The sequence below is a fragment of the Rhynchophorus ferrugineus genome, unplaced genomic scaffold (assembly GCF_030347505.1).
Source record: "Rhynchophorus ferrugineus isolate W39M unplaced genomic scaffold, kcgeb_rfMv2 rfM10, whole genome shotgun sequence".
NCBI classification, from domain to species: domain Eukaryota; kingdom Metazoa; phylum Arthropoda; class Insecta; order Coleoptera; family Curculionidae; genus Rhynchophorus; species Rhynchophorus ferrugineus.
The window spans coordinates 5,243,744-5,266,129 of record NW_027472589.1 but is presented as its reverse complement, the minus strand read 5'-3'; the positions used below and the strand labels follow the sequence as shown (position 1 = coordinate 5,266,129).

General features: G+C 26.6%; 1 protein-coding gene across 2 annotated transcripts in view; it reads right to left on the bottom strand.

Moving 5' to 3' along the window:
• Positions 1 to 22,386, bottom strand: part of Eip63E (cyclin dependent kinase Eip63E) — a 204,388-nt gene that overhangs the window by 178,820 nt on the left and 3,182 nt on the right. The window lies entirely within an intron of this gene.

Below are 22,386 nucleotides of genomic sequence, written 5' to 3'. Positions count from 1 at the left end.
AAGGAATCTGGTTCGGATGTAGTCAAGCCTCGACCAAATCAAACCACCCAAAGATGCGTAAATATATTATGATCATTTTTGCACTTTAAAAAGGCTTTTATTGAGGAACATAAATTAGAATGTGGAAATATTTTCCAACTTTCCAACTTTTCCAATTATAATAAGGGTCAATCAGAAGGCGTAAGGTCTGGTGAGTATGTGGGTGCGGCAGAATTTCCCATTCGAGCTACAACAGTGTATCCTTCACAACTTTTGCTAGTTATTGCTGTTTTCTGACTACTGCTATTGCTGTTCAGTTGACTTACTGGTAGATACCTACATTGACAGTTTCATTCGGTTTTAGCAGCTCATATCTACAGCACGCCATAATTATTCTACTTTGTTGTAGTTTCGGACGGAACTCCTCGACCAACCCGTGACTTTCTGCGTTTGAGATTGTCAGAACATCCGCTTTCTATCACTAAGCAGATGCATACGCCATAGAGAAGTCTTCTTTTGCGTGACAAGATGTTGAAACACATGACTGATACTGACTGAGTCAAGTCGCGTGTGCCTTTCTGCGCTCAAGATTATTGTTGTAGATCCACTTTCCATCGCCAGTCACAACACAACACAGAAAACTTTTTTGGAAAGCAATGAAATCGCGATGTTGAAAGGGTTTGAAATGCCATTTTCAATCAGTCCGTGTGGTAGCCATTTCCCGTCCTTTTATATTTTTCCCAATATATGTAAACGTTTGAAATAGTTGATCCATCAACGCATGTATATATTAAAACACATAATAATAATCCTAAATAGAAATCTATTATTCTATGTAGACAATTGTTAATACCATCGTCATTTAACAGTTAAGGGTAGGTTATTTAACACTTATTCATCATTCTCAGCAATAGATGTCGTTGATCAAAATACACGCAAACGTCTAATAGCAACGGGGCAAGCCCACAGCACAAGCACCATCAGAAAACCACCCAAAATACCGTTTGTTACAAGGCATATTACCGTTCGCGTGGACGATATAAAGAAAATCCTTCGAAAAGAATGTTTCCGCCTGTTCGGTTTCTTTCTCCTTTCGTGGAACAATCGAGTTACGGCGGACCCGAACCACCGGTTCCTCCTGCCGCTTCATAGAAAAATTAATACGACCCTGGCTCTCCCCCTCCGCCACCCGCAGCTTTCCCAATAAAAACACCTACCGGTCCCTTTTCCAGCCTAGACGTGCCGCTTTTCCAATAAATGTTTTTATCGCGCGACCGGCAAGACGTAGAGGACGCGGACGCCCTTCTCGGTTCGTTCTTTCTGTATTTTTTCCCGTTTTATTAACAAGCGACGGTGCTACGAGAGAGGAGGGGGAGGGGGCGGTCGAGGACAGCGGAACAGCCGGACTACGGAGTGAGGTTTGTTATTGGTTTGGTCCGCATCGGTATTCGTAATAACCTGGTATCGAACAGTTGACGGTGGTAATAATACTCATTAAAAATATGTCGAAATATCCGTCACATGAAATATCGATTTAAAAAAAAACTATATAATTCGAGAAAAAAAAACAGTACTATAGGAATGCTAGTTAATATTCCATGACCTACCATCATTACACACAGAGTTATAATAGTTTTGATGGCTTAAATACTTGGTATGATATTTTCTAAAGAATGTCTTATATTCAGGGTTGCCAATGCAAATGTATCAAATTCCCTAAATTGAGGAGATAACTTGCACTTGCACTTTTTCCATATTCTTCCTGCAAGCCACTGTAAATAAAGCAAGCCCCTCCTCTTGTTACCATGAAAGTAACATCTGTAGTTAGTCAATAGCAGTTTTCTGTTTTTAAATTTTTAAAGACATTACGTTTTCTTTCGACTGATGCGTTCGAAAAATCGCAGTGTCAGTAGTTAAGGACTTCACAATTTTTATGTTTGGAAACAGAGGTATCCTCTCGCAGCCAGCGTTGTTCAGGCCAGTAGCATTCTCATCAATGTTATATTCATGAAGTTCAAGTCCGTGTTGATAAAAATCCAACATAGCATGAGTATATTTGTACTGTCACAGATTTATGAAGTATTGCGTGTATATATAAGAGTTTTAGAAAATATTGATAAAAATATCTGTTTAGCAATAAATAGTTATGACTACGACATGTTATAATAATGCGATAAAATATCAGTGTTTGTGTAGAATTTAATGCTCAATCAGATGGTATAATTATATTATGTGCGATTTTGAAACTTCTATAAAATGATAGTAAAGATATCTATCTGCACATCTATAAATTACTTTCGATAATAAATTTTGAATTTTGCAGTGTACATATAGAACTAAACGAGATAGGTCCTTAAAATTACTAGTACATATATGAAATTAAGTGCTTAATAATATGGCATGTTATATTTAATGTATCTTTAGTTGTTCTTCGCTAGTTATGTTACTTATTAAACACAATTTTGCTTATAAACTAAAGAACTATTAGTCTTACATCGAAAACAATGTTCTTTTCGATTTTCTCATAATAATATTCATAAAATATGAAATTTTCACCTCATTTGGGAGTCAAACATTTTTTGACATTTTTTCCATATATATACTCAGGAAAAAATGCAATTTCTGGTCATTTTCAAACTTTTCCTTATAAATCCGGTTTAAACAAAGATACATAGTTAAAAATATCACTACTTATGTAAAATTGGATGCTAAATAAGATGGTAACGTAATTTTTACGCGAATTTTAAAATTTTAGGAATTATGGCTAAATAGTTGTTTTTGCTGAAAAAATTGTAAATTCGAATTTTACTCTGCTTATATCTTAAAAACTATTAGCCTTACATCAAAAACAATGTTATTTTCGATTTTCTCATAATAACATTCACAAAATATGAAATTTTCACCTCATTTGGAAGTCAAACATTTTTTGACAATTTTTCCATATATATACTCAGGAAAAAATGCAATTTCTGGTCATTTTCAAACTTTTTCTTATAAATCCGGTTTAAACAAAGATACATAGTTAAAAATATCACTACTTATGTAAAATTGGATGCTAAATAAGATGGTAACGTAATTTTTACGCGAATTTTAAAATTTTAGGAATTATGGCTAAATAGTTGTTTTTGCTGAAAAAATTGTAAATTCGAATTTTACTCTGCTTATATCTTAAAAACTATTAGCCTTACATCAAAAACAATGTTATTTTCGATTTTCTCATAATAACATTCACAAAATATGAAATTTTCACCTCATTTGGAAGTCAAACATTTTTTGACAATTTTTCCATATATATACTCAGGAAAAAATGCAATTTCTGGTCATTTTCAAACTTTTCCTTATAAATCCGGTTTAAACAAAGATACATAGTTAAAAATATCACTACTTATGTAAAATTGGATGCTAAATAAGATGGTAACGTAATTTTTACGCGAATTTTAAAATTTTAGGAATTATGGCTAAATAGTTGTTTTTGCTGAAAAAATTGTAAATTCGAATTTTACTCTGCTTATATCTTAAAAACTATTAGCCTTACATCAAAAACAATGTTATTTTCGATTTTCTCATAATAATAATCATAAAATATGAAATTTTCACCTCATTTGGAAGTCAAACATTTTTTGACAATTTTTCCATATAGTCAGGAAAAAATGCAATTTCTGGTCATTTTCAAACTTTTCCTTATAAATCCGGTTTAAACAAAGATAAATAGTTAAAAATATCACTACTTATGTAAAATTGGATGCTAAATAAGATGGTAACGTAATTTTTACGCGAATTTTAAAATTTTAGGAAATATGGCTAAATAGTTGTTTTTGCTGAAAAAATTGTAAATTCGAATGTTACTCTGCTTGTATCTTAAAAACTATTAGCCTTACATCAAAAACAATGTTATTTTCGATTTTCTCATAATAACATTCACAAAATATGAAATTTTCACCTCATTTGGAAGTCAAACATTTTTTGACAATTTTTCCATATATATACTCAGGAAAAAATGCAATTTCTGGTCATTTTCAAACTTTTCCTTATAAATCCGGTTTAAACAAAGATACATAGTTAAAAATATCACTACTTATGTAAAATTGGATGCTAAATAAGATGGTAACGTAATTTTTACGCGAATTTTAAAATTTTAGGAATTATGGCTAAATAGTTGTTTTTGCTGAAAAAATTGTAAATTCGAATTTTACTCTGCTTATATCTTAAAAACTATTAGCCTTACATCAAAAACAATGTTATTTTCGATTTTCTCATAATAACATTCACAAAATATGAAATTTTCACCTCATTTGGAAGTCAAACATTTTTTGACAATTTTTCCATATATATACTCAGGAAAAAATGCAATTTCTGGTCATTTTCAAACTTTTTCTTATAAATCCGGTTTAAACAAAGATACATAGTTAAAAATATCACTACTTATGTAAAATTGGATGCTAAATAAGATGGTAACGTAATTTTTACGCGAATTTTAAAATTTTAGGAATTATGGCTAAATAGTTGTTTTTGCTGAAAAAATTGTAAATTCGAATTTTACTCTGCTTATATCTTAAAAACTATTAGCCTTACATCAAAAACAATGTTATTTTCGATTTTCTCATAATAACATTCACAAAATATGAAATTTTCACCTCATTTGGAAGTCAAACATTTTTTGACAATTTTTCCATATATATACTCAGGAAAAAATGCAATTTCTGGTCATTTTCAAACTTTTCCTTATAAATCCGGTTTAAACAAAGATACATAGTTAAAAATATCACTACTTATGTAAAATTGGATGCTAAATAAGATGGTAACGTAATTTTTACGCGAATTTTAAAATTTTAGGAATTATGGCTAAATAGTTGTTTTTGCTGAAAAAATTGTAAATTCGAATTTTACTCTGCTTATATCTTAAAAACTATTAGCCTTACATCAAAAACAATGTTATTTTCGATTTTCTCATAATAACATTCACAAAATATGAAATTTTCACCTCATTTGGAAGTCAAACATTTTTTGACAATTTTTCCATATATATACTCAGGAAAAAATGCAATTTCTGGTCATTTTCAAACTTTTCCTTATAAATCCGGTTTAAACAAAGATACATAGTTAAAAATATCACTACTTATGTAAAATTGGATGCTAAATAAGATGGTAACGTAATTTTTACGCGAATTTTAAAATTTTAGGAATTATGGCTAAATAGTTGTTTTTGCTGAAAAAATTGTAAATTCGAATTTTACTCTGCTTATAATATCTTAAAAACTATTAGCCTTACATCAAAAACAATGTTATTTTCGATTTTCTCATAATAACATTCACAAAATATGAAATTTTCACCTCATTTGGAAGTCAAACATTTTTTGACAATTTTTCCATATATATACTCAGGAAAAAATGCAATTTCTGGTCATTTTCAAACTTTTTCTTATAAATCCGGTTTAAACAAAGATACATAGTTAAAAATATCACTACTTATGTAAAATTGGATGCTAAATAAGATGGTAATGTAATTTTTACGCGAATTTTAAAATTTTAGGAATTATGGCTAAATAGTTGTGTTTGCTGAAAAAATTGTAAATTCGAATTTTACTCTGCTTATATCTTAAAAACTATTAGCCTTACATCAAAAACAATGTTATTTTCGATTTTCTCATAATAACATTCACAAAATATGAAATTTTCACCTCATTTGGAAGTCAAACATTTTTTGACAATTTTTCCATATATATACTCAGGAAAAAATGCAATTTCTGGTCATTTTCAAACTTTTTCTTATAAATCCGGTTTAAACAAAGATACATAGTTAAAAATATCACTACTTATGTAAAATTGGATGCTAAATAAGATGGTAATGTAATTTTTACGCGAATTTTAAAATTTTAGGAATTATGGCTAAATAGTTGTGTTTGCTGAAAAAATTGTAAATTCGAATTTTACTCTGCTTATATCTTAAAAACTATTAGCCTTACATCAAAAACAATGTTATTTTCGATTTTCTCATAATAACATTCACAAAATATGAAATTTTCACCTCATTTGGAAGTCAAACATTTTTTGACAATTTTTCCATATATATACTCAGGAAAAAATGCAATTTCTGGTCATTTTCAAACTTTTCCTTATAAATCCGGTTTAAACAAAGATACATAGTTAAAAAGATCACTACTTATGTAAAATTGGATGCTAAATAAGATGGTAACGTAATTTTTACGCGAATTTTAAAATTTTAGGAATTATGGCTAAATAGTTGTTTTTGCTGAAAAAATTGTAAATTCGAATGTTACTCTGCTTGTATCTTAAAAACTATTAGCCTTACATCAAAAACAATGTTATTTTCGATTTTCTCATAATAATATTCATAAAATATGAAATTTTCACCTCATTTGGAAGTCAAACATTTTTTGACAATTTTTCCATATAGTCAGGAAAAAATGCAATTTCTGGTCATTTTCAAACTTTTCCTTATAAATCCGGTTTAAACAAAGATAAATAGTTAAAAATATCACTACTTATGTAAAATTGGATGCTAAATAAGATGGTAACGTAATTTTTACGCGAATTTTAAAATTTTAGGAAATATGGCTAAATAGTTGTTTTTGCTGAAAAAATTGTAAATTCGAATGTTACTCTGCTTGTATCTTAAAAACTATTAGCCTTACATCAAAAACAATGTTATTTTCGATTTTCTCATAATAATATTCATAAAATATGAAATTTTCACCTCATTTGGAAGTCAAACATTTTTTGACAATTTTTCCATATATATACTCAGGAAAAAATGCAATTTATGGTCATTTTCAAACTTTTCCTTATAAATCCGGTTTAAACAAAGATACATAGTTAAAAATATCACTACTTATGTAAAATTGGATGCTAAATAAGATGGTAACGTAATTTTTACGCGAATTTTAAAATTTTAGGAAATATGGCTAAATAGTTGTTTTTGCTGAAAAAATTGTAAATTCGAATTTTACTCTGCTTATATCTTAAAAACTATTAGCCTTACATCAAAAACAATGTTATTTTCGATTTTCTCATAATAACATTCACAAAATATGAAATTTTCACCTCATTTGGAAGTCAAACATTTTTTGACAATTTTTCCATATATATACTCAGGAAAAAATGCAATTTCTGGTCATTTTCAAACTTTTCCTTATAAATCCGGTTTAAACAAAGATACATAGTTAAAAATATCACTACTTATGTAAAATTGGATGCTAAATAAGATGGTAACGTAATTTTTACGCGAATTTTAAAATTTTAGGAATTATGGCTAAATAGTTGTTTTTGCTGAAAAAATTGTAAATTCGAATTTTACTCTGCTTATATCTTAAAAACTATTAGCCTTACATCAAAAACAATGTTATTTTCGATTTTCTCATAATAACATTCACAAAATATGAAATTTTCACCTCATTTGGAAGTCAAACATTTTTTGACAATTTTTCCATATATATACTCAGGAAAAAATGCAATTTCTGGTCATTTTCAAACTTTTCCTTATAAATCCGGTTTAAACAAAGATACATAGTTAAAAATATCACTACTTATGTAAAATTGGATGCTAAATAAGATGGTAACGTAATTTTTACGCGAATTTTAAAATTTTAGGAATTATGGCTAAATAGTTGTTTTTGCTGAAAAAATTGTAAATTCGAATTTTACTCTGCTTATATCTTAAAAACTATTAGCCTTACATCAAAAACAATGTTATTTTCGATTTTCTCATAATAACATTCACAAAATATGAAATTTTCACCTCATTTGGAAGTCAAACATTTTTTGACAATTTTTCCATATATATACTCAGGAAAAAATGCAATTTCTGGTCATTTTCAAACTTTTTCTTATAAATCCGGTTTAAACAAAGATACATAGTTAAAAATATCACTACTTATGTAAAATTGGATGCTAAATAAGATGGTAATGTAATTTTTACGCGAATTTTAAAATTTTAGGAATTATGGCTAAATAGTTGTGTTTGCTGAAAAAATTGTAAATTCGAATTTTACTCTGCTTATATCTTAAAAACTATTAGCCTTACATCAAAAACAATGTTATTTTCGATTTTCTCATAATAACATTCACAAAATATGAAATTTTCACCTCATTTGGAAGTCAAACATTTTTTGACAATTTTTCCATATATATACTCAGGAAAAAATGCAATTTCTGGTCATTTTCAAACTTTTTCTTATAAATCCGGTTTAAACAAAGATACATAGTTAAAAATATCACTACTTATGTAAAATTGGATGCTAAATAAGATGGTAATGTAATTTTTACGCGAATTTTAAAATTTTAGGAATTATGGCTAAATAGTTGTGTTTGCTGAAAAAATTGTAAATTCGAATTTTACTCTGCTTATATCTTAAAAACTATTAGCCTTACATCAAAAACAATGTTATTTTCGATTTTCTCATAATAACATTCACAAAATATGAAATTTTCACCTCATTTGGAAGTCAAACATTTTTTGACAATTTTTCCATATATATACTCAGGAAAAAATGCAATTTCTGGTCATTTTCAAACTTTTTCTTATAAATCCGGTTTAAACAAAGATACATAGTTAAAAATATCACTACTTATGTAAAATTGGATGCTAAATAAGATGGTAATGTAATTTTTACGCGAATTTTAAAATTTTAGGAATTATGGCTAAATAGTTGTGTTTGCTGAAAAAATTGTAAATTCGAATTTTACTCTGCTTATATCTTAAAAACTATTAGCCTTACATCAAAAACAATGTTATTTTCGATTTTCTCATAATAACATTCACAAAATATGAAATTTTCACCTCATTTGGAAGTCAAACATTTTTTGACAATTTTTCCATATATATACTCAGGAAAAAATGCAATTTCTGGTCATTTTCAAACTTTTTCTTATAAATCCGGTTTAAACAAAGATACATAGTTAAAAATATCACTACTTATGTAAAATTGGATGCTAAATAAGATGGTAATGTAATTTTTACGCGAATTTTAAAATTTTAGGAATTATGGCTAAATAGTTGTGTTTGCTGAAAAAATTGTAAATTCGAATTTTACTCTGCTTATATCTTAAAAACTATTAGCCTTACATCAAAAACAATGTTATTTTCGATTTTCTCATAATAACATTCACAAAATATGAAATTTTCACCTCATTTGGAAGTCAAACATTTTTTGACAATTTTTCCATATATATACTCAGGAAAAAATGCAATTTCTGGTCATTTTCAAACTTTTCCTTATAAATCCGGTTTAAACAAAGATACATAGTTAAAAAGATCACTACTTATGTAAAATTGGATGCTAAATAAGATGGTAACGTAATTTTTACGCGAATTTTAAAATTTTAGGAATTATGGCTAAATAGTTGTTTTTGCTGAAAAAATTATAAATTCGAATGTTACTCTGCTTGTATCTTAAAAACTATTAGCCTTACATCAAAAACAATGTTATTTTCGATTTTCTCATAATAATATTCATAAAATATGAAATTTTCACCTCATTTGGAAGTCAAACATTTTTTGACAATTTTTCCATATAGATACTCAGGAAAAAATGCAATTTCTGGTCATTTTCAAACTTTTCCTTATAAATCCGGTTTAAACAAAGATAAATAGTTGCTAAATAGTTGTTTTTGCTGAAAAAATTGTAAATTCGAATGTTACTCTGCTTGTATCTTAAAAACTATTAGCCTTACATCAAAAACAATGTTATTTTCGATTTTCTCATAATAATATTCATAAAATATGAAATTTTCACCTCATTTGGAAGTCAAACATTTTTTGACAATTTTTCCATATAGTCAGGAAAAAATGCAATTTCTGGTCATTTTCAAACTTTTCCTTATAAATCCGGTTTAAACAAAGATAAATAGTTAAAAATATCACTACTTATGTAAAATTGGATGCTAAATAAGATGGTAACGTAATTTTTACGCGAATTTTAAAATTTTAGGAAATATGGCTAAATAGTTGTTTTTGCTGAAAAAATTGTAAATTCGAATGTTACTCTGCTTGTATCTTAAAAACTATTAGCCTTACATCAAAAACAATGTTATTTTCGATTTTCTCATAATAATATTCATAAAATATGAAATTTTCACCTCATTTGGAAGTCAAACATTTTTTGACAATTTTTCCATATAGTCAGGAAAAAATGCAATTTCTGGTCATTTTCAAACTTTTCCTTATAAATCCGGTTTAAACAAAGATACATAGTTAAAAATATCACTACTTATGTAAAATTGGATGCTAAATAAGATGGTAACGTAATTTTTACGCGAATTTTAAAATTTTAGGAATTATGGCTAAATAGTTGTTTTTGCTAAAAAAATTGTAAATTCGAATTTTACTCTGCTTATATCTTAAAAACTATTAGCCTTACATCAAAAACAATGTTATTTTCGATTTTCTCATAATAATATTCATAAAATATGAAATTTTCACCTCATTTGGAAGTCAAACATTTTTTGACAATTTTTCCATATATATACTCAGGAAAAAATGCTATTTCTGGTCATTTTCAAACTTTTCCTTATAAATCCGGTTTAAACAAAGATAAATAGTTAAAAATATCACTACTTATGTAAAATTGGATGCTAAATAAGATGGTAACGTAATTTTTACGCGAATTTTAAAATTTTAGGAAATATGGCTAAATAGTTGTTTTTGCTGAAAAAATTGTAAATTCGAATGTTACTCTGCTTGTATCTTAAAAACTATTAGCCTTACATCAAAAACAATGTTATTTTCGATTTTCTCATAATAATATTCATAAAATATGAAATTTTCACCTCATTTGGAAGTCAAACATTTTTTGACAATTTTTCCATATATATACTCAGGAAAAAATGCAATTTATGGTCATTTTCAAACTTTTCCTTATAAATCCGGTTTAAACAAAGATACATAGTTAAAAATATCACTACTTATGTAAAATTGGATGCTAAATAAGATGGTAACGTAATTTTTACGCGAATTTTAAAATTTTAGGAATTATGGCTAAATAGTTGTTTTTGCTAAAAAAATTGTAAATTCGAATTTTACTCTGCTTATATCTTAAAAACTATTAGCCTTACATCAAAAACAATGTTATTTTCGATTTTCTCATAATAATATTCATAAAATATGAAATTTTCACCTCATTTGGAAGTCAAACATTTTTTGACAATTTTTCCATATATATACTCAGGAAAAAATGCAATTTATGGTCATTTTCAAACTTTTCCTTATAAATCCGGTTTAAACAAAGATAAATAGTTAAAAATATCACTACTTATGTAAAATTGGATGCTAAATAAGATGGTAACGTAATTTTTACGCGAATTTTAAAATTTTAGGAAATATGGCTAAATAGTTGTTTTTGCTGAAAAAATTGTAAATTCGAATGTTACTCTGCTTGTATCTTAAAAACTATTAGCCTTACATCAAAAACAATGTTATTTTCGATTTTCTCATAATAATATTCATAAAATATGAAATTTTCACCTCATTTGGAAGTCAAACATTTTTTGACAATTTTTCCATATATATACTCAGGAAAAAATGCAATTTATGGTCATTTTCAAACTTTTCCTTATAAATCCGGTTTAAACAAAGATACATAGTTAAAAATATCACTACTTATGTAAAATTGGATGCTAAATAAGATGGTAACGTAATTTTTACGCGAATTTTAAAATTTTAGGAATTATGGCTAAATAGTTGTTTTTGCTAAAAAAATTGTAAATTCGAATTTTACTCTGCTTATATCTTAAAAACTATTAGCCTTACATCAAAAACAATGTTATTTTCGATTTTCTCATAATAATATTCATAAAATATGAAATTTTCACCTCATTTGGAAGTCAAACATTTTTTGACAATTTTTCCATATATATACTCAGGAAAAAATGCTATTTCTGGTCATTTTCAAACTTTTCCTTATAAATCCGGTTTAAACAAAGATACATAGTTAAAAATATCACTACTTATGTAAAATTGGATGCTAAATAAGATGGTAACGTAATTTTTACGCGAATTTTAAAATTTTAGGAAATATGGCTAAATAGTTGTTTTTGCTAAAAAAATTGTAAATTCGAATTTTACTCTGCTTATATCTTAAAAACTATTAGCCTTACATCAAAAACAATGTTATTTTCGATTTTCTCATAATAATATTCACAAAATATGAAATTTTCACCTCATTTGGAAGTCAAACATTTTTTGACAATTTTTCCATATATATACTCAGGAAAAAATGCAATTTATGGTCATTTTCAAACTTTTCCTTATAAATCCGGTTTAAACAAAGATACATAGTTAAAAATATCACTACTTATGTAAAATTGGATGCTAAATAAGATGGTAACGTAATTTTTACGCGAATTTTAAAATTTTAGGAATTATGGCTAAATAGTTGTTTTTGCTAAAAAAATTGTAAATTCGAATTTTACTCTGCTTATATCTTAAAAACTATTAGCCTTACATCAAAAACAATGTTATTTTCGATTTTCTCATAATAATATTCATAAAATATGAAATTTTCACCTCATTTGGAAGTCAAACATTTTTTGACAATTTTTCCATATATATACTCAGGAAAAAATGCAATTTATGGTCATTTTCAAACTTTTCCTTATAAATCCGGTTTAAACAAAGATACATAGTTAAAAATATCACTACTTATGTAAAATTGGATGCTAAATAAGATGGTAACGTAATTTTTACGCGAATTTTAAAATTTTAGGAAATATGGCTAAATAGTTGTTTTTGCTAAAAAAATTGTAAATTCGAATTTTACTCTGCTTATATCTTAAAAACTATTAGCCTTACATCAAAAACAATGTTATTTTCGATTTTCTCATAATAATATTCACAAAATATGAAATTTTCACCTCATTTGGAAGTCAAACATTTTTTGACAATTTTTCCATATATATACTCAGGAAAAAATGTTATTTCTGGCCATTTTCAAACTTTTCCTTATAAATCCGGTTTAAACAAAGATACATAGTTAAAAATATCACTACTTATGTAAAATTGGATGCTAAATAAGATGGTAACGTAATTTTTACGCGAATTTTAAAATTTTAGGAAATATGGCTAAATAGTTGTTTTTGCTAAAAAAATTGTAAATTCGAATTTTACTCTGCTTATATCTTAAAAACTATTAGCCTTACATCAAAAACAATGTTATTTTCGATTTTCTCATAATAATATTCACAAAATATGAAATTTTCACCTCATTTGGAAGTCAAACATTTTTTGACAATTTTTCCATATATATACTCAGGAAAAAATGCAATTTATGGTCATTTTCAAACTTTTCCTTATAAATCCGGTTTAAACAAAGATACATAGTTAAAAATATCACTACTTATGTAAAATTGGATGCTAAATAAGATGGTAACGTAATTTTTACGCGAATTTTAAAATTTTAGGAAATATGGCTAAATAGTTGTTTTTGCTAAAAAAATTGTAAATTCGAATTTTACTCTGCTTATATCTTAAAAACTATTAGCCTTACATCAAAAACAATGTTATTTTCGATTTTCTCATAATAATATTCATAAAATATGAAATTTTCACCTCATTTGGAAGTCAAACATTTTTTGACAATTTTTCCATATATATACTCAGGAAAAAATGCAATTTATGGTCATTTTCAAACTTTTCCTTATAAATCCGGTTTAAACAAAGATACATAGTTGCTAAATAGTTGTTTTTGCTAAAAAAATTGTAAATTCGAATTTTACTCTGCTTATATCTTAAAAACTATTAGCCTTACATCAAAAACAATGTTATTTTCGATTTTCTCATAATAATATTCACAAAATATGAAATTTTCACCTCATTTGGAAGTCAAACATTTTTTGACAATTTTTCCATATATATACTCAGGAAAAAATGCTATTTCTGGTCATTTTCAAACTTTTCCTTATAAATCCGGTTTAAACAAAGATACATAGTTAAAAATATCACTACTTATGTAAAATTGGATGCTAAATAAGATGGTAACGTAATTTTTACGCGAATTTTAAAATTTTAGGAAATATGGCTAAATAGTTGTTTTTGCTAAAAAAATTGTAAATTCGAATTTTACTCTGCTTATATCTTAAAAACTATTAGCCTTACATCAAAAACAATGTTATTTTCGATTTTCTCATAATAATATTCACAAAATATGAAATTTTCACCTCATTTGGAAGTCAAACATTTTTTGACAATTTTTCCATATATATACTCAGGAAAAAATGCAATTTATGGTCATTTTCAAACTTTTCCTTATAAATCCGGTTTAAACAAAGATACATAGTTAAAAATATCACTACTTATGTAAAATTGGATGCTAAATAAGATGGTAACGTAATTTTTACGCGAATTTTAAAATTTTAGGAATTATGGCTAAATAGTTGTTTTTGCTAAAAAAATTGTAAATTCGAATTTTACTCTGCTTATATCTTAAAAACTATTAGCCTTACATCAAAAACAATGTTATTTTCGATTTTCTCATAATAATATTCATAAAATATGAAATTTTCACCTCATTTGGAAGTCAAACATTTTTTGACAATTTTTCCATATATATACTCAGGAAAAAATGCAATTTATGGTCATTTTCAAACTTTTCCTTATAAATCCGGTTTAAACAAAGATAAATAGTTAAAAATATCACTACTTATGTAAAATTGGATGCTAAATAAGATGGTAACGTAATTTTTACGCGAATTTTAAAATTTTAGGAAATATGGCTAAATAGTTGTTTTTGCTGAAAAAATTGTAAATTCGAATGTTACTCTGCTTGTATCTTAAAAACTATTAGCCTTACATCAAAAACAATGTTATTTTCGATTTTCTCATAATAATATTCATAAAATATGAAATTTTCACCTCATTTGGAAGTCAAACATTTTTTGACAATTTTTCCATATATATACTCAGGAAAAAATGCAATTTATGGTCATTTTCAAACTTTTCCTTATAAATCCGGTTTAAACAAAGATACATAGTTAAAAATATCACTACTTATGTAAAATTGGATGCTAAATAAGATGGTAACGTAATTTTTACGCGAATTTTAAAATTTTAGGAATTATGGCTAAATAGTTGTTTTTGCTAAAAAAATTGTAAATTCGAATTTTACTCTGCTTATATCTTAAAAACTATTAGCCTTACATCAAAAACAATGTTATTTTCGATTTTCTCATAATAATATTCATAAAATATGAAATTTTCACCTCATTTGGAAGTCAAACATTTTTTGACAATTTTTCCATATATATACTCAGGAAAAAATGCAATTTATGGTCATTTTCAAACTTTTCCTTATAAATCCGGTTTAAACAAAGATACATAGTTAAAAATATCACTACTTATGTAAAATTGGATGCTAAATAAGATGGTAACGTAATTTTTACGCGAATTTTAAAATTTTAGGAAATATGGCTAAATAGTTGTTTTTGCTAAAAAAATTGTAAATTCGAATTTTACTCTGCTTATATCTTAAAAACTATTAGCCTTACATCAAAAACAATGTTATTTTCGATTTTCTCATAATAATATTCACAAAATATGAAATTTTCACCTCATTTGGAAGTCAAACATTTTTTGACAATTTTTCCATATATATACTCAGGAAAAAATGCTATTTCTGGTCATTTTCAAACTTTTCCTTATAAATCCGGTTTAAACAAAGATACATAGTTAAAAATATCACTACTTATGTAAAATTGGATGCTAAATAAGATGGTAACGTAATTTTTACGCGAATTTTAAAATTTTAGGAAATATGGCTAAATAGTTGTTTTTGCTAAAAAAATTGTAAATTCGAATTTTACTCTGCTTATATCTTAAAAACTATTAGCCTTACATCAAAAACAATGTTATTTTCGATTTTCTCATAATAATATTCACAAAATATGAAATTTTCACCTCATTTGGAAGTCAAACATTTTTTGACAATTTTTCCATATATATACTCAGGAAAAAATGCAATTTATGGTCATTTTCAAACTTTTCCTTATAAATCCGGTTTAAACAAAGATACATAGTTAAAAATATCACTACTTATGTAAAATTGGATGCTAAATAAGATGGTAACGTAATTTTTACGCGAATTTTAAAATTTTAGGAATTATGGCTAAATAGTTGTTTTTGCTAAAAAAATTGTAAATTCGAATTTTACTCTGCTTATATCTTAAAAACTATTAGCCTTACATCAAAAACAATGTTATTTTCGATTTTCTCATAATAATATTCATAAAATATGAAATTTTCACCTCATTTGGAAGTCAAACATTTTTTGACAATTTTTCCATATATATACTCAGGAAAAAATGCAATTTATGGTCATTTTCAAACTTTTCCTTATAAATCCGGTTTAAACAAAGATAAATAGTTAAAAATATCACTACTTATGTAAAATTGGATGCTAAATAAGATGGTAACGTAATTTTTACGCGAATTTTAAAATTTTAGGAAATATGGCTAAATAGTTGTTTTTGCTGAAAAAATTGTAAATTCGAATGTTACTCTGCTTGTATCTTAAAAACTATTAGCCTTACATCAAAAACAATGTTATTTTCGATTTTCTCATAATAATATTCATAAAATATGAAATTTTCACCTCATTTGGAAGTCAAACATTTTTTGACAATTTTTCCATATATATACTCAGGAAAAAATGCAATTTATGGTCATTTTCAAACTTTTCCTTATAAATCCGGTTTAAACAAAGATACATAGTTAAAAATATCACTACTTATGTAAAATTGGATGCTAAATAAGATGGTAACGTAATTTTTACGCGAATTTTAAAATTTTAGGAATTATGGCTAAATAGTTGTTTTTGCTAAAAAAATTGTAAATTCGAATTTTACTCTGCTTATATCTTAAAAACTATTAGCCTTACATCAAAAACAATGTTATTTTCGATTTTCTCATAATAATATTCATAAAATATGAAATTTTCACCTCATTTGGAAGTCAAACATTTTTTGACAATTTTTCCATATATATACTCAGGAAAAAATGCTATTTCTGGTCATTTTCAAACTTTTCCTTATAAATCCGGTTTAAACAAAGATACATAGTTAAAAATATCACTACTTATGTAAAATTGGATGCTAAATAAGATGGTAACGTAATTTTTACGCGAATTTTAAAATTTTAGGAAATATGGCTAAATAGTTGTTTTTGCTAAAAAAATTGTAAATTCGAATTTTACTCTGCTTATATCTTAAAAACTATTAGCCTTACATCAAAAACAATGTTATTTTCGATTTTCTCATAATAATATTCACAAAATATGAAATTTTCACCTCATTTGGAAGTCAAACATTTTTTGACAATTTTTCCATATATATACTCAGGAAAAAATGCAATTTATGGTCATTTTCAAACTTTTCCTTATAAATCCGGTTTAAACAAAGATACATAGTTAAAAATATCACTACTTATGTAAAATTGGATGCTAAATAAGATGGTAACGTAATTTTTACGCGAATTTTAAAATTTTAGGAATTATGGCTAAATAGTTGTTTTTGCTAAAAAAATTGTAAATTCGAATTTTACTCTGCTTATATCTTAAAAACTATTAGCCTTACATCAAAAACAATGTTATTTTCGATTTTCTCATAATAATATTCATAAAATATGAAATTTTCACCTCATTTGGAAGTCAAACATTTTTTGACAATTTTTCCATATATATACTCAGGAAAAAATGCAATTTATGGTCATTTTCAAACTTTTCCTTATAAATCCGGTTTAAACAAAGATACATAGTTAAAAATATCACTACTTATGTAAAATTGGATGCTAAATAAGATGGTAACGTAATTTTTACGCGAATTTTAAAATTTTAGGAAATATGGCTAAATAGTTGTTTTTGCTAAAAAAATTGTAAATTCGAATTTTACTCTGCTTATATCTTAAAAACTATTAGCCTTACATCAAAAACAATGTTATTTTCGATTTTCTCATAATAATATTCACAAAATATGAAATTTTCACCTCATTTGGAAGTCAAACATTTTTTGACAATTTTTCCATATATATACTCAGGAAAAAATGTTATTTCTGGTCATTTTCAAACTTTTCCTTATAAATCCGGTTTAAACAAAGATACATAGTTAAAAATATCACTACTTATGTAAAATTGGATGCTAAATAAGATGGTAACGTAATTTTTACGCGAATTTTAAAATTTTAGGAAATATGGCTAAATAGTTGTTTTTGCTAAAAAAATTGTAAATTCGAATTTTACTCTGCTTATATCTTAAAAACTATTAGCCTTACATCAAAAACAATGTTATTTTCGATTTTCTCATAATAATATTCACAAAATATGAAATTTTCACCTCATTTGGAAGTCAAACATTTTTTGACAATTTTTCCATATATATACTCAGGAAAAAATGCAATTTATGGTCATTTTCAAACTTTTCCTTATAAATCCGGTTTAAACAAAGATACATAGTTAAAAATATCACTACTTATGTAAAATTGGATGCTAAATAAGATGGTAACGTAATTTTTACGCGAATTTTAAAATTTTAGGAAATATGGCTAAATAGTTGTTTTTGCTAAAAAAATTGTAAATTCGAATTTTACTCTGCTTATATCTTAAAAACTATTAGCCTTACATCAAAAACAATGTTATTTTCGATTTTCTCATAATAATATTCATAAAATATGAAATTTTCACCTCATTTGGAAGTCAAACATTTTTTGACAATTTTTCCATATATATACTCAGGAAAAAATGCAATTTATGGTCATTTTCAAACTTTTCCTTATAAATCCGGTTTAAACAAAGATACATAGTTAAAAATATCACTACTTATGTAAAATTGGATGCTAAATAAGATGGTAACGTAATTTTTACGCGAATTTTAAAATTTTAGGAAATATGGCTAAATAGTTGTTTTTGCTAAAAAAATTGTAAATTCGAATTTTACTCTGCTTATATCTTAAAAACTATTAGCCTTACATCAAAAACAATGTTATTTTCGATTTTCTCATAATAATATTCACAAAATATGAAATTTTCACCTCATTTGGAAGTCAAACATTTTTTGACAATTTTTCCATATATATACTCAGGAAAAAATGCTATTTCTGGTCATTTTCAAACTTTTCCTTATAAATCCGGTTTAAACAAAGATACATAGTTAAAAATATCACTACTTATGTAAAATTGGATGCTAAATAAGATGGTAACGTAATTTTTACGCGAATTTTAAAATTTTAGGAAATATGGCTAAATAGTTGTTTTTGCTAAAAAAATTGTAAATTCGAATTTTACTCTGCTTATATCTTAAAAACTATTAGCCTTACATCAAAAACAATGTTATTTTCGATTTTCTCATAATAATATTCACAAAATATGAAATTTTCACCTCATTTGGAAGTCAAACATTTTTTGACAATTTTTCCATATATATACTCAGGAAAAAATGCAATTTATGGTCATTTTCAAACTTTTCCTTATAAATCCGGTTTAAACAAAGATACATAGTTAAAAATATCACTACTTATGTAAAATTGGATGCTAAATAAGATGGTAACGTAATTTTAACGCGAATTTTAAAATTTTAGGAATTATGGCTAAATAGTTGTTTTTGCTAAAAAAATTGTAAATTCGAATTTTACTCTGCTTATATCTTAAAAACTATTAGCCTTACATCAAAAACAATGTTATTTTCGATTTTCTCATAATAACATTCACAAAATATGAAATTTTCACCTCATTTGGAAGTCAAACATTTTTTGACAATTTTTCCATATATATACTCAGGAAAAAATGCAATTTCTGGTCATTTTCAAACTTTTCCTTATAAATCCGGTTTAAACAAAGATACATAGTTAAAAATATCACTACTTATGTAAAATTGGATGCTAAATAAGATGGTAACGTAATTTTTACGCGAATTTTAAAATTTTAGGAATTATGGCTAAATAGTTGTTTTTGCTAAAAAAATTGTAAATTCGAATTTTACTCTGCTTATATCTTAAAAACTATTAGCCTTACATCAAAAACAATGTTATTTTCGATTTTCTCATAATAATATTCACAAAATATGAAATTTTCACCTCATTTGGAAGTCAAACATTTTTTGACAATTTTTCCATATATATACTCAGGAAAAAATGCTATTTCTGGTCATTTTCAAACTTTTCCTTATAAATCCGGTTTAAACAAAGATACATAGTTAAAAATATCACTACTTATGTAAAATTGGATGCTAAATTAGATGATAACGTAATTCATACGCGAATTTTAAAATTTTAGAAATTATGGCTTAATAGTTGTTTTTGCTTAAAATATTTTAACTCGGAATTTTTCTCGTATTTCAAAAAATATTTGATGTTCAGCAAAAACAGTGGTTTCTATGTTTTTTTTTCACCGCCATATTTACTAACTATGAAAATTTTAGTCCATTCGGAGACCACAACTTTTTTGTCATTTTTTCCTAAAAAAAAAGTGTTAAAAATCAAGATTGAGCAAAGATATCTCAAAGAGAATGTTGGTACGTAAGCTATACTAGGTGTTTAACAGGAATACCATACAAATGTCTTGTAATTTAAAAATTTATTGAAAAAAAATTACAAAAATATGACTTTATCAATAATTAGATTTCATGTATTTTTTGATACCAACTGCAGGGTATTGATTAAGAAGTGGAGACTCCCTCGAAGCGTCAGCTCTGGATTGATGATTTGGATGATTAAGACAACATTCGACATATTCTTTGATGATGACACATAACACTCTGTTACAATAAGAATACTTGATTCACTTTTCAACCGGAAACACAACCCTAAAACCCAGTAGTTGCGATAATAAGGGATCATATTTGAGTTTAAATAAATTCATTTTCACGCTATAACAATACCAGCCGAAAAAACGCCATAAGCTTTTTCCCACAGTCACGTATCTACGGCATATCCTTGTCAGACGACTCCGCGGTCGATTTCCCTGATGTAAAAATAATTTCCTTCGGCTTTCCACGACGCGACGGGCACTTCCGACACGCCTCTTAACATTCATACCCGCCAAATGTTGGGGAGAACGCAGAAAAAACGACTTCCTTCCCCCCGACAAGTGTAAATCATCCAGAAAATATCGTTCCGTTGTCGGACGAGGTGCGAGCGGGCCGCGGAGGGGGCATCCGGAGGAGGAGTACAATGGAGAAACGCGGGAATCGCCCTGCTCCGCGGGGAACAATATCCCCGTGCGTAATATCAACATATAGGAGTCGTTTATCAAGCCGCAGGTCATTAGGTTCACGGCTATCGATGGTTCGGCGAAGAGTCCATCTTTCTGACAGCGAAAATAGGTTTACGGGATCAGGTAAACGATAAGATTCACATAATATACATGAACAAGCACGTGAATGTAAGTATTATCAACAAATAATAGCAGCAAACAAACTACAAGAATAAAAAGATAAAAAAGATGATAATTCAAAAATAAATCTCCAAAATATATACCATTTCATAAATAATTACCATTATTCATCATTTCAGTACTAAATTTATATTGGTTTGTTATATATCCAAGAGACACAGAGTACAACATGAACATGTCTCTTCGAGACTCCACATTTTATAAGAAACATACTTTTTGAATAGAAAAAGCAATGAGAAACTTTAAAATATGGAATAAAATCACAAAATACTATTAGAAAAATAGAGGACTAATGCCATCCTAGGTCCTGCTATACAGAGTCTATACTGTCTGAGAGCCGACTATGGATTGATGATGGTAGTTATGATCAAAACAATCAGTAAGTGTCATAATTCATACCCAAGTCACAAGTAAGCCACCAAAATATATACCTAAATATAAATAAGTTCTCCAAAATGAATATCAATTTGATAGAATTAAACGCATCATCCTCGTTAATCTTAAATATATACTAATTCATGACTAAACCAGTTAAATATATATTAACTGAGAAATAATTTACCAAAAATATACACACTGTAAATATATATCTAAGTCACAAAAATATAAGATCATTTAAAACACAATCATCAAAATATACAAACTCCTGAGTATATTAACTCAAGTTAAAAACACGTATAGTTGTCATTTAATTACCCGATCATAAGAAATATAATCTCGCATATAAATACCTCTGAAAAGATAATAATACATACCAAATAAGTACACTCGGTAAACAAATAAATATGTGTCTATATATAGATATAGAAACACTCAATATCAATAGATCAATATCCACTATATTAAAATGGCGTATAACTACACCGACACAATGATAAATCGCATAAATACATATGCATATCCAAAAATTATATAAAGAGTGGGTCGACATAAACTTCATTCTCGCAAGAACCCCACAGTAGCTACAAAAAACTTTAAATTAATTAAAAATATTCAACATGAAATGAAGTCAAAAATAATT